Source organism: Crinia signifera, chromosome 11, assembly GCF_055691185.1.
Source record: "Crinia signifera chromosome 11, ASM5569118v1, whole genome shotgun sequence".
In the NCBI taxonomy this organism is placed as follows: Eukaryota; Metazoa; Chordata; class Amphibia; order Anura; family Myobatrachidae; genus Crinia; species Crinia signifera.
Genome location: NC_139227.1, coordinates 121,174,896 through 121,195,931, shown reverse-complemented (window position 1 = coordinate 121,195,931; position 21,036 = coordinate 121,174,896). Strand labels below are relative to the sequence as shown.

Sequence of the window (21,036 nt, the reverse complement as noted above, 5' to 3'; positions counted from 1 at the left end):
CAGCATAAAAAATGTTCTGAAAAAGTAGGCTTATACTCGAGTATATATGGTATCTTGAATACATCACAAAGATACTAGAATAAATAAATAAAATATCAGTAGCGTAATACAGGGAATACCCAGCCACAGGTGGCCGTTTAGCATGCATAGTTGCACCCCCGACTCAGGCCACCAGGCGGCACCGGTTACGACTTAGGCGCATGCCCATGTTACACCAAGCATGTTGCACCCGTGACACAAGGAGCCGTGATGAGCATTGGCTACGTCTGTACATCAATAACTGACCAATGACATAATATACAGCAGCATGCAGACGTCAATAACAGATGACTGACATAATACAGAAAATATCCAGAATATATCAATAATGTATTACAGACAATGGGGGTAATTCAGCCCTGATTACATGGTCGTGAATGTACAGCGATCAGTCGAGTAATATAAAGAATATCCAGAATTCATTAGCAAAATAAATATTCAGGATAAACCAATAATATATCATATATAAAAGTATACGTCAATAAAATACCATAAATATAATGCAGAGAATACTGAGTACATATGTAATAGACCAGGAAGATAATAATGCCTAAAAACACCAATAATAATAGATCAAAAGCATTATATAGAGACTACCAAAAAACATCAATATAATATCAGTAGGTAACACAAAGAATAACCAGAATATGTCAATATATTGTCAGTAGTACAGTATAATAAGAGAATATCCACAAGACATCAGTAACATGCCTGTTACATATTATAGACCCAGAATACATCAATAACATATCAATAGAGTGATACAGAAAATACCTGGGAGACACCAATAACAGATCGGGATATTCTCTGCAGGGTGGTGCGGGGGGCATTTGGGGGAGTACTGTAGACTGCTGGTGGTGCTGGGGGCATGTGGGGAAGCAGGCTGCTGGTGATGTCAGGGTGGTGCTGGGGGCATGTGGGGAAGCAGGCTGCTGGTGATGTCAGGGTGGTGCTGGGGGCATGTGGGGAAACAGGCTGCTGGTGATGTCAGGGTGGTGCTGGGGGCATGTGGGGAAGCAGGCTGCTGGTGATGTCAGGGTAGTGCTGGGGGCATGTGGGGAAGCAGGCTGTTGGTGATGTCAGGGTGGTGCTGGGGGCATGTGGGGAAGCAGGCTGCTGGTGATGTCAGGGTGGTGCTGGGGGCATGTGGGGAAACAGGCTGCTGGTGATGTCAGGGTGGTGCTGGGGGCATGTGGGGAAGCAGGCTGCTGGTGATGTCAGGGTGGTGCTGGGGGCATGTGGGGAAGCAGGCTGTTGGTGATGTCAGGGTGGTGCTGGGGGCATGTGGGGAAGCAGGCTGCTGGTGATGTCAGGGTGGTGCTGGGGGCATGTGGGGAAGCAGGCTGCTGGTGATGTCAGGGTGGTGCTGGGGGCATGTGGGGAAGCAGGCTGTTGGTGATGTCAGGGTGGTGCTGGGGGCATGTGGGGAAGCAGGCTGTTGGTGATGTCAGGGTGGTGCTGGGGGCATGTGGGGAAGCAGGCTGCTGGTGATGTCAGGGTGGTGCTGGGGGCATGTGGGGAAGCAGGCTGCTGGTGATGTCAGGTTGGTGCTGGGGGCATGTGGGGAAGCAGGCTGCTGGTGATGTCAGGGTGGTGCTGGGGGCATGTGGGGAAGCAGGCTGTTGGTGATGTCAGGGTGGTGCTGGGGGCATGTGGGGAAGCAGGCTGTTGGTGATGTCAGGGTGGTGCTGGGGGCATGTGGGGAAGCAGGCTGCTGGTGATGTCAGGGTGGTGCTGGGGGAATGTGGGGAAGCAGGCTGCTGGTGATGTCAGGGTGGTGCTGGGGGCATGTGGGGAAGCAGGCTGCTGGTGATGTCAGGGTGGTGCTGGGGGCATGTGGGGAAGCAGGCTGTTGGTGATGTCAGGGTGGTGCTGGGGGAATGTGGGGAAGCAGGCTGCTGGTGATGTCAGGGTGGTGCTGGGGGCATGTGGGGAAGCAGGCTGCTGGTGATGTCAGGGTGGTACTGGGGGCATGTGGGGAAGCAGGCTGTTGGTGATGTCAGGGTGGTGCTGGGGGCATGTGGGGAAGCAGGCTGTTGGTGATGTCAGGGTGGTGCTGGGGGCATGTGGGGAAGCAGGCTGTTGGTGATGTCAGGGTGGTGCTGGGGGAATGTGGGGAAGCAGACTGCTGGTGATGTCAGGGTGGTGCTGGGGGCATGTGAGGAAGCAGGCTGTTGGTGATGTCAGGGTTGTGCTGGGGGCATGTGGGGAAGCAGGCTGTTGGTGATGTCAGGGTTGTGCTGGGGGCATGTGGGGAAGCAGGCTGCTGGTGATGTCAGGGTTGTGCTGGGGGCATGTGGGGAAGCAGGCTGTTGGTGATGTCAGGGTGGTGCTGGGGGCATGTGGGGAAGCAGGCTGTTGGTGATGTCAGGGTGGTGCTGGGGGAATGTGGGGAAGCAGACTGCTGGTGATGTCTGGGTGGTGCTGGGGGCATGTGGGGAAGCAGGCTGTTGGTGATGTCTGGGTGGTGCTGGGGGCATGTGGGGAAGCAGGCTGTTGGTGATGTCAGGGTGGTGCTGGGGGCATGTGAGGAAGCAGGCTGCTGGTGATGTCAGGGTGGTGCTGGGGGCATGTGGGGAAGCAGGCTGTTGGTGATGTCAGGGTGGTGCTGGGGGAACGTGGGGAAGCAGGCTGCTGGTGATGTCATGGAGATGCTGGGGGCATGTGGGGAAGCAGGCTGTTGGTGATGTCAGGGTTGTGCTGGGGGCATGTGGGGAAGCAGGCTGTTGGTGATGTCAGGGTGGTGCTGGGGGCATGTGGGGAAGCAGGCTGTTGGTGATGTCAGGGTGGTGCTGGGGGAATGTGGGGAAGCAGGCTGCTGGTGATGTCAGGGTGGTGCTGGGGGCATGTGGGGAAGCAGGCTGTTGGTGATGTCAGGGTGGTGCTGGGGGCATGTGGGGAAGCAGGCTGCTGGTGATGTCAGGGTGGTGCTGGGGGCATGTGGGGAAGCAGGCTGTTGGTGATGTCAGGGTGGTGCTGGGGGAATGTGGGGAAGCAGACTGCTGGTGATGTCTGGGTGGTGCTGGGGGCATGTGAGGAAGCAGGCTGTTGGTGATGTCAGGGCGGTGCTGGAGACATGTGGGGAATCAAGCGGCTGGAGATGCTAGGAAGCAGGCTGTTGGTGATGTCAGGGTCGTGCTGGGGGCAGTCTAGGAAGCAAGCTGTTGGTGATGTCTGAGAGATATTGGGGGCATGTGGGGAAGCAGGCTACTGGAGATGTCTGGGTGGTGCTGGGGGCATGTGGGGAAGCAGGCTGCTGGTGATGTCAGGGTGGTGCTGGGGGCATGTGGGGAAGCAGGCTGTTGGTAATGTCAGGGCGGTGCTGGAGACATGTGGGGAATCAAGCGGCTGGAGGCATGCTAGGAAGCAAGCTGTTGGTGAGTTCAGAGAGATATTGGGTGCATGTGGGAAAGCAGGCTGTTGGTGATGTCAGGGTGGTGCTGGGGGCATGCTAGGAAGCAAGCTGTTGGTGAGGTCAGAGAGATATTGGGGGCATGTGGGGAAGCAGGCTACTGGAGATGTCTGGGTGGTGCTGGGGGCATGTGGGAAAGTAGACTGCTGGGGATGCCAGGCTGGTTGTGATTGGCATGTCATGGCGATGCTGGGGTCAATAAAGTAGAGAGAATAAAGTCGGTGATCAGCAAAGCATGTGAGGAGTGAGAGAAAGGGTTACCTGGGATGTTAGTGTAGGGATATGTAAGGTGAACACATGGTGAGCAGCCTATAATATAATGTATTATATATCATACTACATAGTACCAAAATAGTAATGAGAATTAACCTCATATTATCAAGAACCCAGAAGCTACTGCGAGGCATGAGGCTTCTCCCAGTTCAAATCAAATTCCCACTGGAGCATCCAATCCCTAAAAAGGTTCACATGCACCGTCACAGGGCCCCTGTGCAAATAATAGGGAACACAGGGGGCGGGGCCATAAGCTCCGGTAGGTGCAGCTCTGACCATGTGGTTTCCTAAGGACACTGTAGTCAGATGCCCACTCTGCAGGCACCCTGCTACCCAGATACAAGGTGCCACCCACAGAGCGCTATTCACACATTGACAGAACCCTGCTAAGCACTGATCAGTACAGACACCAACTAGAATACATCCCTAACAGATCTGTAGTGTAATACAGGGAATCCCCAGAATACATCAATAACAGACCAGCAGCGCAATACAGGGAATACCCAGAATACACCAATAACAGACCAGTAATACAGGGAATACCCAAAATACACCAATAACAGACCAGTAATACAGGGAATACCCAGAATACACCAGTAACAGACCAGTAGCACAATACAGGGAATACCCAGAATACACCAATAACAGACCAGTAATACAATACAGGGAATTCCCAGAATATACCAGTAACAGATCAGTAGCAGAATACAGGGAATACCCAGAATACACATGTAACAGACCAGTAATACAGGGAATACCCAGAATACACCAGTAACAGATCAGTAGCGTAATACAGGGAATACCTGGAATACACCAATAACAGACCAGTAGTGCAATACAGGGAATACCCAGAATACACCAATAACAGACCAGTAATACAGGGAATACCCAGAATACACCAGTAACAGATCAGTAGCAGAATACAGAGAATACACCAGTAACAGACCAGTAGCGTAATACAAAGAATACCCAGAATACACATGTAACAGACCAGTAGTGTAATACAGGGAATACCCACAATACATCCACAACAGACCAGTAGCGTAATACAGTGGCGTAGCTTTGTTTGGGGGGGGGGGCACCCCGTGCCTCCTCCCCCCATTGCCGCATGCTTACCTGTCCCGGCTCCCCTCCTGGCTTCAATTAATTCTATGCAGACGGACCACGATAAAATGGCCGCCCCCATACCGCAGACAGTTTCAGAGAACAGTCTGCTTTATGGGGCGGCCATTTTATCGTGGTCCGTCTCCATAGCATTGATTGAAGCCAGGAGGGGAGCCGGGACGCGCAGGCAGGTAAGCCTGCGGGGGATGGGGGGCGGGGGGATTACTATAGCACCACGGCGCCCCCATATGCACAGCGACCCCCCCGCGCGACCGCGGGGGCTGCGGTGCTATAGTTACGCCACTGAGTGAATACCCAGAATACACCAGTAACAGACCAGTAGCATACTTAGAGACCAGTAACAGATGAGAACCATAAAACGGTTCAATTATTGATACATTCTGGTAATTCCCTAAGAATACCCAAAACACATCAATGATGTCAGTAGTATAATACAGAGGATACACCAATAACGGGTATGGGTAAAAACCGGACCAGGACAAAACCCCCCGGACCGCTGGACAGCAAACTCTGCATTTTGGAGCTTGTAGCCTCCGGTCCGGGGGGTGTCTTGTCCGGGGGGGCTGCCTGTGACACCTGTCACCAGGTAGAGGAGGAGGGGTAGAATAAAGTCTCCCTGTATGGTCCAGGCATGTAGCAAAAACCGGACGGTCTGGACCACACGGGAGCCTGTAATCTCCCCTTCCCCATGTCCCTGGTGACAGCTATCACAGGGACTCCCCAGACAAGACACCTCCCGGACAGGACCCTACAAGCTCTGGACTGCAGATTTTGATGCCCTGTCCGGTGGTCCGGAGTGTAGTCCGGGTCCGGTTTTTACATAGTCCCACCAATAACTACACAGTAGTGTCATACCCAGCACGGATCATTGGGTTGACCAAATTTAGTTAGACATGCATTGGTTGACATGGCTAAGGTCGACACAAGCATTAGGTCAACAATAGGAAGGACCGTTAAAAGAAAAGTCGACATGAGTTTTTCACAATTTTTTGGTCTCGAATGTCAACATAGTCCACATGGACACGTCGAAGTGTACCGCGTCCCCTCGCATGTCTCGCCGCGCTCCTGGCACTATTTTATTCTTTCACCACACCGTAGTAACGCTAATTATGGAAGACCACCACTATAGATATGAGCGGCTGCAGGCACATGTGACACGGATAAGGATCTGCGGTGGCAATGTTCTGCAGCACAGAGTATGTCAGGGGACCAGGTTCCTCTCAGCCCTGTGTAATAAGCTGGGCCATTTCTGGGCCTTTGAATATCATTTATAACAAAACCTTAGAAGAAGGAGCAGATCTGGAGAAGCAGCGAGATTTTCTGGCCGTAAGCCTTCCCTTCCTGTGGAAATCAATGCGTGCATTGTAATACAGTGATTCATGTTCAAGGTTGGACCATGAAGAATTCAAGGCCAAATGCCGATTTTATGGCTATTGTGGTAAGATGATCCCTTGACGTGCTAAATAAGCCACTCAACTGCCTGGTTCCACACGCTAGAGAGAGATGTACGAGGGTAGTAATCCTGGTGCACACGTGTGTGCGTGGTGGGGCCTGGGGGAAGCCTCAGCCTCCTGCACACACACATGTATGTAATGGGTGAGAGAGGTAGCTGGCTGAACTGAGCTAGATTAAGAATTTTGGGGGGCCCCAAGGCCCTTAAGACAGGGGCAACCCAACAGTCTTAAAGAACTGTGTTCTCCTGCACAACAGAGAGTAGGTAGCCTGCTTATTCCACCATAACTCTCTCTGCACGTGTTACATCTGCCCCACCTGCAGTGCAGCATGGTTTTGCCTATTCTGAGAACAAAACTTGCCCAGGTTTGAATTAGGCCTTTTTTACCTATAGTGATGCCACATGTTATCTATGGCGTGTTGGTCACATGGCGCCTTCTGCACAGGTAACAATGGACCAGATGCACTAAGCTTCAAAAGTGATAAAATGGAGAGTGATAAACAGCTAGGGTGGCCAGTCTCGGGATAGGTGGGATCCTAGATTTGGCCCCCAAAACGCCGGGATTTCCATCCTGGGATTGGAATTTCCAATCCCGGGATTTTGGGATTAGACCGTGCATACCCCCCATCCCCGACAGTGCGGCTCTGCGTAGCATCAGAAGGTCAGAGTTCATGCTGCTCAGGCCGCACAGCCCGCTGCCCTCCCATCTGCAGGGCCGGCGCCACCACTAGGCAGCCTTAGGCATTTGCCTAGGGCGCCGGCCACTGGAGGGCGGCACTTGGGAGCCCCCCTCATGGAGCAAGTTGACAGGTAGTGCCGCAGCGGCGCCCGCACCATCCCCCCCCCCTGAAGCCGGGTGAGCACAGCGGCGCCCGCACCGTTTGCAAACCCCCGTGGAGCCTGGTGAGTTAGAAACGCCCACACCATCTCCACACCCCGCCGCTCGGCAGCAGCGGCCGCATTCCCTCCCCTTCCCCTTCCTCGGTTGTAAATTCTCCCACTTGCGTGTGTGTGAGGGGAGGTGGAGCGACCAGCCGCAACTCTCCTCCCCCCCCCTCATGAGCGACTCAGCGGCCGCATCTCACCACCACCCCCCCCCCCCCTGCCCAGGAACAGGTGAGTGGCGGGAGGGGAACAGGTGAGCGGCGGGGGGAAGGGGTATGCGGGCGCTCCCCCCCTCCCCCTGCCTGTACCTGGCACCGACCCTGCCCATCTCCATCAGATCACCCACCCACTGTGGCTTCATCGCCCACCTGCCCAACTCCTGGCCGCACCACATAGCTCCCAGCAGCAACGCACATGTAAGTAAATATGTGGGCGGCCGGCGCAGGTTTTTTTGTATTAGGGAAGCCAATTCCGGGATGGGCATTTTTCAATCCCGAATTCCACGATTGAAAATTCCCCCGGGATTGGCATCCCTATAAACAACCAGCCAATCAGCTCCTGTCTGACATTTTCCAAACACAGCCTGTGACATGGCAGGTAGGAGCTGATTGGTTGGTTGTTCTCTCCATTTTATCACTTTTGAAGTGAAGTGCATCTGGCCCAAAATGTGAGATGTGTTTACTGTTCAGCTTTCACTGTCGCCCATCCGGGTCCTCTCAGTTCCAGTTACCAGCTCCTTCGTGTAACATGGTCATTACTGGCAATAACGAGCCTGCTTCATGTAACATAACCCCTGGGAACCTCCATCTTGTTTTTATACTAGATTGAACCACTCCGTATGATGTGACCTCCTGTCAGTCACTAGCGCAATCTCCGCTCACTATAATAATAATAAAAGACTCGCTGCTGATTAACTTCGTTTTTCCAAACGAGATTGAGGAATCCATCGTTACTCTGCGAGGATTCAGGAAGATTTAAAACAAATTAACTTCTCGTTGGGGGATTTCCAGAGAAAATTGTGCTTAAAGTTTTACAGGCGATTCCCAAATGAAATGATTCTGCCTGTTATTGTTACTTATGTTCCCCAAATTACAGGTCACATATTGATATTCGTACAAATTGCATAACTGCTGAATTATCGCTGCTTTCTCCCTTGTGGTTCTATGGCATACTTACCTACGTTCCGGGGGAGGGCAGCCAGCTCGAGGGGGGCACCAGGAGTGAAAAGGGGTGGGGTGGGGGCAGAGCACATGAGTGGCTACTTGTTTGGGGCGTTTTAGCCACGCCCCGACGTGCAATGCAGTTGGGTTGCCCCTCTTCCGTGGAGCCGGGAGGGTAGGCAACCCTGTTCTATGGTCTGACATCTATTGCAATGCAAGTTTGGAATTGGACTGCAAAATGCATATCACTCAAAGCACAGGTTTGCCATGATAATAATTTTTCAGGGAGTGGGTGAATACAGTTCACATCTCCTCACACATGTGGGACTGGGCTTCTGAGACCGCGAGGATGGAGGATTGTGATCATACAGTGTTTGCATCATTTTTGCTGATGGAAGTAGCCTTTACTTGATTTTGGAAGCCCTATAGGGCCCATTTACTATCAGATCACATATACTGTACAATGCAATCTACACAGGATTTCCCCAGATCCTTTCAGGGCAGATTTAGCTTACCATTTATCAAGCAATATTTGCGGTAAAATCCCAGAAAACATCTGTTTTCGGGGGTTAACCGCAAATATTTAGTATCCCCCAAATGTATTAAAGGGGGACCGCAGCAGGGATCTCCGATCCCTGCTGCGATCCTCCCTGCAGCGCCACCGGCTGCATCCCCCATAGGTTTCTATGGGGGATGCGAAGCTGCCCGATATCGCAGCCCTGGGCTATCATCATTCTAATGTGGCGATAGCCCATTGTAGCCTATGGCTACACATCGCACTGCCCGAGCAGTGCAGTGCGGTAAGAGGGGTCGGCGGGGGTCAGCGCATAACCGCGGATGCGCTGACTCCCCGGCTTCCGGGTCAGGGCTTCGCAGGGACGGGTTCCTATCAGAGCCCTGTCCCTGCGCCCTGAATTTGATACATTGCCCCGATATGATCACATTTTACAATGCGATCCTGGGCGGTAACATTCCGCCCAGATCGCATTGTAAATGCGATCATGATAAATGTGCCCCTTATTCTCTTACAGGTCTGAAATGAGTTAATCTTTGCGATTTACTTCTCTGGGTGCCTGGGGTCTGTGCATGTTCAGTTAGCAGTGACCCCTACGGACTGCACTACCCCACCAGCAGTGGGGTAAGTAGCCCATAGGATGCAATGGGCTACCGCTATCCAGGGCGGGATTAAGCCTTCAAGGGGCCCGGGTCACTTTAGAGGCAGGGGTCCCCCCTGTCAAAACACAGAGGAAAGGCAGTATAAACTTGGTCAATGGGTAACTGCGGGGGGGGGGGGGGGGGTTAATATTTTATACAGTATACATATACATACACACACACACACACATGCCACATGAAAAGCCTGTGTTTGTCCCTCAATACCTTACTCTATAGGACTGTAGGAGACCTCACGGGCTCAGAACTGCCTCCGATTCAAAACCCTCCCATGATGAGGCTGCTGCTGCTGTCCTCCATGGGCCTGAGAAGCATGTAATGAGCTCCACCAATCAGAGCTCAGCACAAACATCTCAGCCTCTGCACTCTGGTGCAAAGTGTCATAGGACTTAGTCAGCTCCCAGTAATGCACTTGTGCAGTCAGTGTGCCTTGGCTCCCGATGCTCAGCACCATTAATCATTGTCACATTGGCAGATAGGTGAAGCTGCAGCACTACCCCACTGCCATACACAAAACCTTTAGCTAAAAAAAAAAAAAATGCCGACCACAGGGGGTCCCTAGCTAGAGGGGGGCCCAGGGGTACTGACCCCCTGTGCCCCCCTTTTAATCCAGCCCTGCCGCTATCCCAGAATGGCGGTAGCCACGGGACTTAATGCAATATTGATACATCGGGCAGCATCGCACCCCCACAGAAAATTAGGGAAATAAGGGATCGTAGCAAAGATTCCTGGTGGGTGTCCCTCCTAGATACATTTTGGGGATACTTATTATTTGCGGCTAACCCCCGAAAACAGGTTTTATGGGGAATTAGCTGCAAATATCAAATAGTAAATGGCTTTCCTCTGCTTAGTAAATAAGAACTTACTGTATTGCTCCCCCATCCCTGTATTGCTCCCCCATCCCTGTATTGCTCCCCCCTCCCTGTATTGCTCCCCCCTCCCTGTATTGCTCCCCCATCCCTGTATTGCTCCCCCCTCCCTGTATTGCTCCCCCATCCCTGTATTGCTCCCCCCTCCCTGTATTGCTCCCCCCTCCCTGTATTGCTCCCCCCTCCCTGTATTGCTCCCCCATCCCTGTATTGCTCCCCCCTCCTTGTATTGCTCCCCCCTCTATGTATTTCTCCCCCCTCCCTGTATTGCTCCCCCCTCCCTGTATTGCTCCCCCCTCCCTGTATTGCTCCCCCATTGTGTTTGGATCTGGAACCTCGGTGCTGCCAGCAGACAATTTACAGTAAGTTGTGTAATTGTAAGTAGAGCAAGCCAACACTAATTCTATGTCCATTATGAAGTGCACAAATGTGTCGTTATCAGAAGGCCGCTGTGTCAGAGTCTGGATACGTCCGGGCATGTTGGAAGGATGCACACAAGTGGTCATTGTATATCCAACCAGCAAGTAGCAGACCCCGGGACACTCAGCAGCTGGAACACTTCAGGAAGACGTTCCTCCTATTCATTATCAAATTGCCAGATGATCTGCGAGTGTTGCTGTCAGCGCGATTACAACGCTCCAGTACTAATAGTCACACTCAGGTAATTAGTCCGACACATTTGTAGGGAGCTGCAGTTCGGAATCCCGATTATTCAGACATTCTCAATTTCCCACAAATGCCTTTGATTTCAATATGTAGAAAGTGTGTAAAATGAGAAATAAGCCAGCAGTTGTGTTACGTGTGCACTATTCAAGTTGAACCGCAACTTGAATTTAGCGCTGGATACAAAACGTGACAGATACCGTACTAGCGTAATGAGAATCTTACAGCATCTTCTAACCCAAAGAGCTTACAATCTAATAGGGTAATGGGAAATTGCAGGATATAAAGTAGTGCTAAAGTTTGGAATGCAAACAAGAGCTGTTACCCACAGTTGTCTAACCTCCCGCACAAGGGTGTAACTAGAATTTGTGGGACCCATAGCAAATTTTGCTGTAATCCTTGTGATTTGCTGTAGCTGCTCAGGAGTTTCCACTCTCATTATCCTTCCCCCCTTGTGGGGACCCCTGACAGAAGAGATAGAAGCACATGATCACACAGGGTCTTCTAAACTGTGCTTGTGTGCACTCATCCATAGCGTGCTGCTGCTAGTGAATTACTTTGGGTAGGAAATTTTGATAGCAATCTCTAGATTTTTATATAGTGTGGCTGCGCCCGGCACACTATATAAAATCGACTCCACGCCGACGTGGATAGTGGGGGTATGAAAAGGTCGGAGGACGCGTACCGCTACGCTCGCCACGCTTCGGGGTGGCGTTAATAGTGGGGTGGCGTTACCAATGGGGGGGCAATACACAGAGTAAGCACCCATCAGGGTGCCTGTAAAATAAAAAATCGGGTCTGGGAGTGCATTTAAATAGGAATCAGCACGAACACATACGGAGATCACATGTGCATTAGTCAGTGACCCAGCGCGGACATCTCATAGAGCACACGGGAGGAACCCACTGGACGGGAAAACAATGATAAATACAGGCAGCATATACCTAATTATAGCAGTGACATTAATTATATGGTGCCAGAAAATACTATCGTAGACCAGAGTATATCTTGTTCAGTAATTGCGGAGTACACAGGTAAATGGAGCCCCCTGTGTTTTCTCAATGAGGACAAAATGACCGCTTTCTCCACTTGATGATAAATCCCGCCTCCAAGCCCCGCCCACCTCTTCCTTCCCTGTGATGGTATAAAGGTAGGTATATATACCAGATACAGGACAGGCAGTGGGTACCGCGGCATACCAGGCGTCCCGCACCATTCCATATTATGATCAGCAATAAGTAATAATGAGGCAATTAATACTTCTCTCTGGATTTATAACTTGTTACAGTGAAGAGTAGAAAATCCCAATTAGTTGCAGTTAATTTCCAGCCCTCAGCGCTCTGAATGTGGGGCGAGAGGGCCCTGAGCCTGCGACTGGCAATGAGCGAGTGGCACATCTGACAGGGTAAGGAGAATGAAATGCTGCTGGAGCTGGGAAGGAGATCAGGTTCCCTGGGTTAGTGAGCGTACAGTATACACACAGGTGCTCACGTGTCACTATTGCGGGATACACTCACTTCTGAGCGTTCACTGTGAGGTTCCCTGGGTTAGTGAGCGTACAGTATACACACAGGTGCTCACATGTCACTAGTGCGGGAAACACTCGCTCCTGAGCATTCACTGTGAGGTTCCCCGGGTTAGTGAGCGTATAGTATACACACAGGTGCTCACGTTTCACTAGTGTGGGATACACTCGCTCCTGAGCATTCACTGTGAGGTTCCCGGGGTTAGTGAGCATACAGTATACACACAGGTGCTCACGTGTCACTATTGCGGGATACACTCGCTCCTGAGTATTCACTGTGAGGTTCCCCGGGTTAGTGAGTGTACAGTATACACACAGGTGCTCACGTGTCACTATTGCGGGATACACTCGCTCCTGAGTATTCACTGTGAGGTTCCCCGGGTTAGTGAGTGTACAGTATACACACAGGTGCTCACGTGTCACTATTGCGGGATACACTCGCTCCTGAGCATTCACTGTGAGGTTCCCCGGGTTAGTGAGTGTACAGTATACACACAGGTGCTCACGTGTCACTAGTGCGGGATACACTCGCTCCTGAGCGTTCACTGTGAGGTTCCCTGGGTTAGTTAGCGTACAGTATACACACAGGTGCTCACGTGTCACTAGTGCGGGATACACTCGCTCCTGAGCGTTCACTGTGAGGTTCCCTGGGTTAGTGAGCGTACAGTATACACACAGGTGCTCACGTGTCACTAGTGCAGGATACACTCGCTCCTGAGCGTTCACTGTGAGGTTCCCTGGGTTAGTGAGCGTACAGTATACACACAGGTGCTCACGTGTCACTAGTGCGGGATACACTCGCTCCTGAGCGTTCACTGTGAGGTTCCCTGGGTTAGTGAGCGTACAGTATACACACAGGTGCTCACGTGTCACTAGTGCGGGATACACTCGCTCCTGAGCGTTCACTGTGAGGTTCCCTGGGTTAGTGAGCGTACAGTATACACACAGGTGCTCACGTGTCACTAGTGCGGGATACACTCGCTCCTGGGCGTTCACTGTGAGGTTTCCCGGGTTAGTGAGTGTACAGTATACACACAGGTGCTCACGTGTCACTAGTGCAGGATACACTCGCTCCTAAGCATTCACTGTAAGGTTCCCTGGGTTAGTGAGCGTACAGTGTACACACAGGTGCTCACGTGTCACTAGTGCGGGATACACTCGCTCCTGAGCGTTCACTATGAGGTTCCCGGGGTTAGTGAGCGTACAGTATACACACAGGTGCTCACGTGTCACTAGTGCGGGATACACTCGCTCCTGAGCGTTCACTGTGAGGTTACCCGGGTTAGTGAGTGTACAGTATACACACAGGTGCTCACGTGTCACTAGTGCAGGATACACTCGCTCCTAAGCATTCACTGTGAGGTTCCCTGGGTTAGTGAGCGTACAGTGTACACACAGGTGCTCACGTGTCACTAGTGCGGGATACACTCGCTCCTGAGCGTTCACTGTGAGGTTACCCGGGTTAGTGAGCGTACAGTATACACACAGGTGCTCACGTGTCACTAGTGCGGGATACACTCGCTCCTGAGCGTTCACTGTGAGGTTCCCTGGGTTAGTGAGCGTACAGTATACACACAGGTGCTCATGTGTCACTAGTGCGGGATACACTCGCTCCTGGGCGTTCACTGTGAGGTTCCCCGGGTTAGTGAGTGTACACACACGTGCTCACGTGTCACTAGTGCGGGATACACTCGCTCCTGAGCATTCACTGTGAGGTTCCCCGGGTTAGTGAGTGTACACACAGGTGCTCACGTGTCACTAGTGTGGGATACACTCGCTCCCGAGCGTTCACTGTGAGGTTCCCTGGGTAAGTGAGCGTACAGTGTACACACAGGTGCTCACGTGTCACTAGTGCGGGATACACTCGCTCCTGGGCGTTCACTGTGAGGTTCCCCGGGTTAGTGAGTGTACAGTGTACACACAGGTGCTCACGTGTCACTAGTGTGGGATACACTCGCTCCCGAGCATTCACTGTGAGGTTCCCTGGGTTAGTGAGCGTACAGTGTACACACAGGTGCTCACGTGTCACTAGTGCGGGATATACTCGCTCCTGGGCGTTCACTGTGAGGTTCCCCGGGTTAGTGAGTGTACAGTGTACACACAGGTGCTCACGTGTCACTAGTGTGGGATACACTCGCTCCCGAGCGTTCACTGTGAGGTTCCCTGGGTTAGTGAGCGTACAGTGTACACACAGGTGCTCACGGGTCACTAGTACGGGATACACTCGCTCCTGGGCGTTCACTGTGAGGTTCCCTGGGTTAGTGAGTGTACACACAGGTGCTCACGTGTCACTAGTGCGGGATACACTCGCTCCTGAGCATTCACTGTGAGGTTCCCCGGGTTAGTGAGTGTACACACAGGTGCTCACATGTCACTAGTGTGGGATACACTCGCTCCCGAGCGTTCACTGTGAGGTTCCCTGGGTAAGTGAGCGTACAGTGTACACACAGGTGCTCACGTGTCACTAGTGCGGGATATACTCGCTCCTGGGCGTTCACTGTGAGGTTCCCTGGGTTAGTGAGTGTACAGTATACACACAGGTGCTCACGTGTCACTAGTGCGGGATACACTCGCTCCTGAGCGTTCACTTTGAGGTTCCCAGGGTTAGTGAGTGTACAGTATACACACAGGTGCACACGTGTCACTAGTGCGGGATACACTCGCTCCTGAGCATTCACTCTGAGGTTCCCTGGGTTAGTGAGTGTACAGTGTACACACAGGTGCTCACGTGTCACTAGTACGGGATACACTCGCTCCTGAGCGTTCACTGTGAGGTTCCCTGGGTTAGTGAGCGTACAGTATACACACAGGTGCTCATGTTTTACTAGTGCGGGATACACTCGCTCCTGGGCGTTCACTGTGAGGTTCCCCGGGTTAGTGAGTGTACAGTATACACACAGGTGCTCACGTGTCACTAGTGCGGGATACACTCGCTCCTAGCATTCACTGTGAGGTTCCCTGGGTTAGTGAGTGTACAGTATACACACAGGTGCTCTCGTGTCACTAATGCGGGATACACCCGCTCCTGAACGTTTACTGTGAGGTTCCCCGGGTTAGTGAGTGTACACACAGGTGCTCACGTGTCACTAGTGCGGTATACACTCGCTCCTGAGCGTTCACTGTGAGGTTCCCCGGGTTAGTGACTGTACACACAGGTGCTCACGTGTCACTAGTGCGGGATACACTCGCTCCTGAGCAATCACTGTGAGGTTCCCTGGGTTAGTGAGTGTACAGTATACACACAGGTGCTCACGTGTCACTAGTGCGGGATACACTCGCTCCTGAGCGTTCACTGTGAGGTTCCCCGGGTTAGTGAGTGTACACACAGGTGCTCACGTGTCACTAGTGCGGTATACACTCGCTCCTGAGCGTTCACTGTGAGGTTCCCCGGGTTAGTGAGTGTACACACAGGTGCTCACGTGTCACTAGTGCGGGATACACTCGCTCCTGAGCAATCACTGTGAGGTTCCCTGGGTTAGTGAGTGTACAGTATACACACAGGTGCTCACGTGTCACTAGTGCGGTATACACTCGCTCCTGAGCGTTCACTGTGAGGTTCCCCGGGTTAGTGAGTGTACACACAGGTGCTCACGTGTCACTAGTGCGGGATACACTTGCTCCTGAGCAATCACTGTAAGGTTCCCTGGGTTAGTGAGTGTACAGTATACACACAGGTGCTCACGTGTCACTAGTGCGGGATACACTCGCTCCTGAGCGTTCACTGTGAGGTTCCCCGGGTTAGTGAGTGTACACACAGGTGCTCACGTGTCACTAGTGCGGTATACACTCGCTCCTGAGCGTTCACTGTGAGGTTCCCCGGGTTAGTGACTGTACACACAGGTGCTCACGTGTCACTAGTGCGGGATACACTCGCTCCTGAGCAATCACTGTGAGGTTCCCTGGGTTAGTGAGTGTACAGTATACACACAGGTGCTCACGTGTCACTAGTGCGGGATACACTCGCTCCTGAGCGTTCACTGTGAGGTTCCCCGGGTTAGTGAGTGTACACACAGGTGCTCACGTGTCACTAGTGCGGTATACACTCGCTCCTGAGCGTTCACTGTGAGGTTCCCCGGGTTAGTGAGTGTACACACAGGTGCTCACGTGTCACTAGTGCGGGATACACTCGCTCCTGAGCAATCACTGTGAGGTTCCCTGGGTTAGTGAGTGTACAGTATACACACAGGTGCTCACGTGTCACTAGTGCGGTATACACTCGCTCCTGAGCGTTCACTGTGAGGTTCCCCGGGTTAGTGAGTGTACACACAGGTGCTCACGTGTCACTAGTGCGGGATACACTTGCTCCTGAGCAATCACTGTAAGGTTCCCTGGGTTAGTGAGTGTACAGTATACACACAGGTGCTCACGTGTCACTAGTGCGGGATACACTCGCTCCTGAGCGTTCACTGTGAGGTTCCCCGGGTTAGTGAGTGTACACACAGGTGCTCACGTGTCACTAGTGCGGGAAACACTCGCTCCTGAGCGTTCACTGTGAGGTTCCCCGGGTTAGTGAGTGTACACACAGGTGCTCACGTGTCACTAGTGCGGGAAACACTCACTCCTGAGCGTTCACTGTGAGGTTCCCCGGGTTAGTGAGTGTACACACAGGTGCTCACGTGTTACTAGTGCGGGAAACACTCGCTCCTGAGCGTTCACTGTGAGGTTCCCCGGGTTAGTGAGCATACAGTATACACACAGGTGCTCACGTGTCACTAGTGTGGGATACACTCGCTCCTGAGCGTTCACTGTGAGGTTCCCCGGGTTAGTGAGTGTACAGTATACACACAGGTGCTCTCGTGTCACTAATGCGGGATACACTCGCTCCTGAGCGTTCACTGTGAGGTTCCCTGGGTTAGTGAGCGTACAGTATACACACAGGTGCTCACGTGTCACTATTGCGGGATACACTCACTCCTGAGCGTTCACTGTGAGGTTCCCCGGGTTAGTGAGCGTACAGTGTACACACAGGTGCTCACGTGTCACTAGTGCGGGATACACTCGCTCCTGGGCGTTCACTGTGAGGTTCCCCGGGTTAGTGAGTGTACACACAGGTGCTCACGTGTCACTAGTGCGGGATACACTCGCTCCTGAGCATTCACTGTGAGGTTCCCCGGGTTAGTGAGTGTACAGTATACACACAGGTGCTCTTGTGTCACTAATGCGGGATACACCCGCTCCTGAGCGTTCACTGTGAGGTTCCCCGGGTTAGTGAGTGTACACACAGGTGCTCACGTGTCACTAGTGCGGTATACACTCGCTCCTGAGCGTTCACTGTGAGGTTCCCCGGGTTAGTGAGTGTACACACAGGTGCTCACGTGTCACTAGTGCGGGATACACTCGCTCCTGAGCAATCACTGTGAGGTTCCCTGGGTTAGTGAGTGTACAGTATACACACAGGTGCTCACGTGTCACTAGTGCGGTATACACTCGCTCCTGAGCGCTCACTGTGAGGTTCCCCGGGTTAGTGAGTGTACACACAGGTGCTCACGTGTCACTAGTGCGGGAAACACTCGCTCCTGAGCGTTCACTGTGAGGTTCCCCGGGTTAGTGAGTGTACACACAGGTGCTCACGTGTCACTAGTGCGGGAAACACTCGCTCCTGAGCGTTCACTGTGAGGTTCCCCGGGTTAGTGAGTGTACACACAGGTGCTCACGTGTTACTAGTGCGGGAAACACTCGCTCCTGAGCGTTCACTGTGAGGTTCCCCGGGTTAGTGAGCGTACAGTATACACACAGGTGCTCACGTGTCACTAGTGCGGGATACACTCGCTCCTGAGCGTTCACTGTGAGGTTCCCCGGGTTAGTGAGTGTACAGTTTACACACAGGTGCTCTCGTGTCACTATTGCGGGATACACTCGCTCCTGAGCAATCACTGTGAGGTTTCCTGGGTTAGTGATTGTACAGTGTACACACAGGTGCTCACGTGTCACTATTGCGGGATACACTCACTCCTGAGCGTTCACTGTGAGGTTCCCCGGGTTAGTGAGCGTACAGTGTACACACAGGTGCTCATGTGTCACTAGTGCGGGATACACTCGCTCCTGGGCGTTCACTGTGAGGTTCCCCGGGTTAGTGAGCGTACAGTGTACACACAGGTGCTCACGTGTCACTAGTGCGGGATCCACTCGCTCCTGAGCATTCACTGTGAGGTTCCCCGGGTTAGTGAGCGTACAGTATACACACAGGTGCTCATGTGTCACTAGTGCGGGATACACTCGCTCCTGAGCATTCACTGTGAGGTTCCCCGGGTTAGTGAGTGTACACACAGGTGCTCACGTGTCACTAGTGCGGGATACACTCACTCCTGAGCGTTCACTGTGGGGTTCCCCGGGTTAGTGAGCGTACAGTATACACACAGGTGCTCACGTGTCACTAGTGCGGGATACACTCGCTCCTGGGCATTCACTGTGAGGTTCCCTGGGTTAGTGAGCGTACAGTATACGCACAGGTGCTCACGTGTCACTAGTGCGGGATACACTCGCTCCTGGGCGTTCACTGTGAGGTTCCCTGGGTTAGTGAGCGTACAGTATACGCACAGGTGCTCACGTGTCACTAGTGCGGGATACACTTGCTCCTGAGCGTTCACTGTGAGGTTCCCCGGGTTAGTGAGTGTACAGTATACACACAGGTGCTCACGTGTCACTAGTGCGGGATACACTCGCTCCTGAGCGTTCACTGTGAGGTTCCCCGGGTTAGTGAGCGTACAGTACACACACAGGTGCTCACGTGTCACTAGTGCGGGATATACTCGCTCCTGAGCGTTCACTGTGAGGTTCCCCGGGTTAGTGAGTGTACAGTATACACACAGGTGCTCACGTGTCACTAGTGCGGGATACACTCGCTCCTGAGCATTCACTGTGAGATTCCCCAGGTTAGTGAGTGTACAGTACACACACAGGTGCTCACGTGTCACTAGTGCGGGATATACTCGCTCCTGAGCGTTCACTGTGAGGTTCCCTGGGTTAGTGAGTGTACAGTATACACACAGGTGCTCACGTGTCACTAGTGCGGGATACACTCGCTCCTGAGCATTCACTGTGAGATTCCCCAGGTTAGTGAGTGTACAGTATACACACAGGTACTCACGTGTCACTAGTGCGGGATACACTCGCTCCTGAGCGTTCACTGTGAGGTTCCCTGGGTTAGTGAGCGTACAGTATACACAGAGGTGCTCACGTGTCACTAGTGCGGGATACACTCGCTCCTGAGCGTTCACTGTGAGGTTCCCCAGGTTAGTGAGCGTACAGTATACACACAGGTGCTCACGTGTCACTAGTGCGGGATACACTCACTCCTGAGCGTTCACTGTGCGGTTCCCCGGGTTAGTGAGCGTACAGTATACACACAGGTGCTCACGTGTCACTAGTGCGGGATACACTCGCTCCTGAGCATTCACTGTGAGATTCCCCAGGTTAGTGAGTGTACAGTATACACACAGGTACTCACGTGTCACTAGTGCGGGATACACTCGCTCCTGAGCGTTCACTGTGAGGTTCCCTGGGTTAGTGAGCGTACAGTATACACAGAGGTGCTCACGTGTCACTAGTGCGGGATACACTCGCTCCTGAGCGTTCACTGTGAGGTTCCCCAGGTTAGTGAGCGTACAGTATACACACAGGTGCTCACGTGTCACTAGTGCGGGATACACTCACTCCTGAGCGTTCACTGTGCGGTTCCCCGGGTTAGTGAGCGTACAGTATACACACAGGTGCTCACGTGTCACTAGTGCGGGATACACTCGCTCCTGAGCGTTCACTGTGAGGTTACCCGGGTTAGTGAGCGTACAGTATACACACAGGTGCTCACGTGTCACTAGTGCGGGATACACTCGCTCCTGAGCGTTCACTGTGAGGTTCCCTGGGTTAGTGAGCGTACAGTATACACACAGGTGCTCATGTGTCACTAGTGCGGGATACACTCGCTCCTGGGCGTTCACTGTGAGGTTCCCCGGGTTAGTGAGTGTACACACACGTGCTCACGTGTCACTAGTGCGGGATACACTCGCTCCTGAGCATTCACTGTGAGGTTCCCCGGGTTAGTGAGCGTACAGTATACACACAGGTGCTCACGTGTCACTAGTGCGGGATACACTCGCTCCTGAGCATTCACTGTGAGGTTCCCCGGGTTAGTGAGTGTACAGTATACACACAGGTGCTCACGTGTCACTAGTGCGGGATACACTCGCTCCTGAGCGTTCACTGTGAGGTTCCCTGGGTTAGTGAGCGTACAGTATACACAGAGGTGCTCACGTGTCACTAGTGCGGGATACACTCGCTCCTGAGCGTTCACTGTGAGGTTCCCCAGGTTAGTGAGCGTACAGTATACACACAGGTGCTCACGTGTCACTAGTGCGGGATACACTCACTCCTGAGCGTTCACTGTGCGGTTCCCCGGGTTAGTGAGCGTACAGTATACACACAGGTGCTCACGTGTCACTAGTGCGGGATACACTCGCTCC

At 52.7% G+C, this 21,036-nt stretch overlaps 1 protein-coding gene across 2 annotated transcripts in view; it reads right to left on the bottom strand.

The window, feature by feature from the left end:
- The window catches only part of SERGEF (secretion regulating guanine nucleotide exchange factor), a 461,739-nt gene that overhangs the window by 24,563 nt on the left and 416,140 nt on the right, over positions 1 to 21,036 (bottom strand). The window lies entirely within an intron of this gene.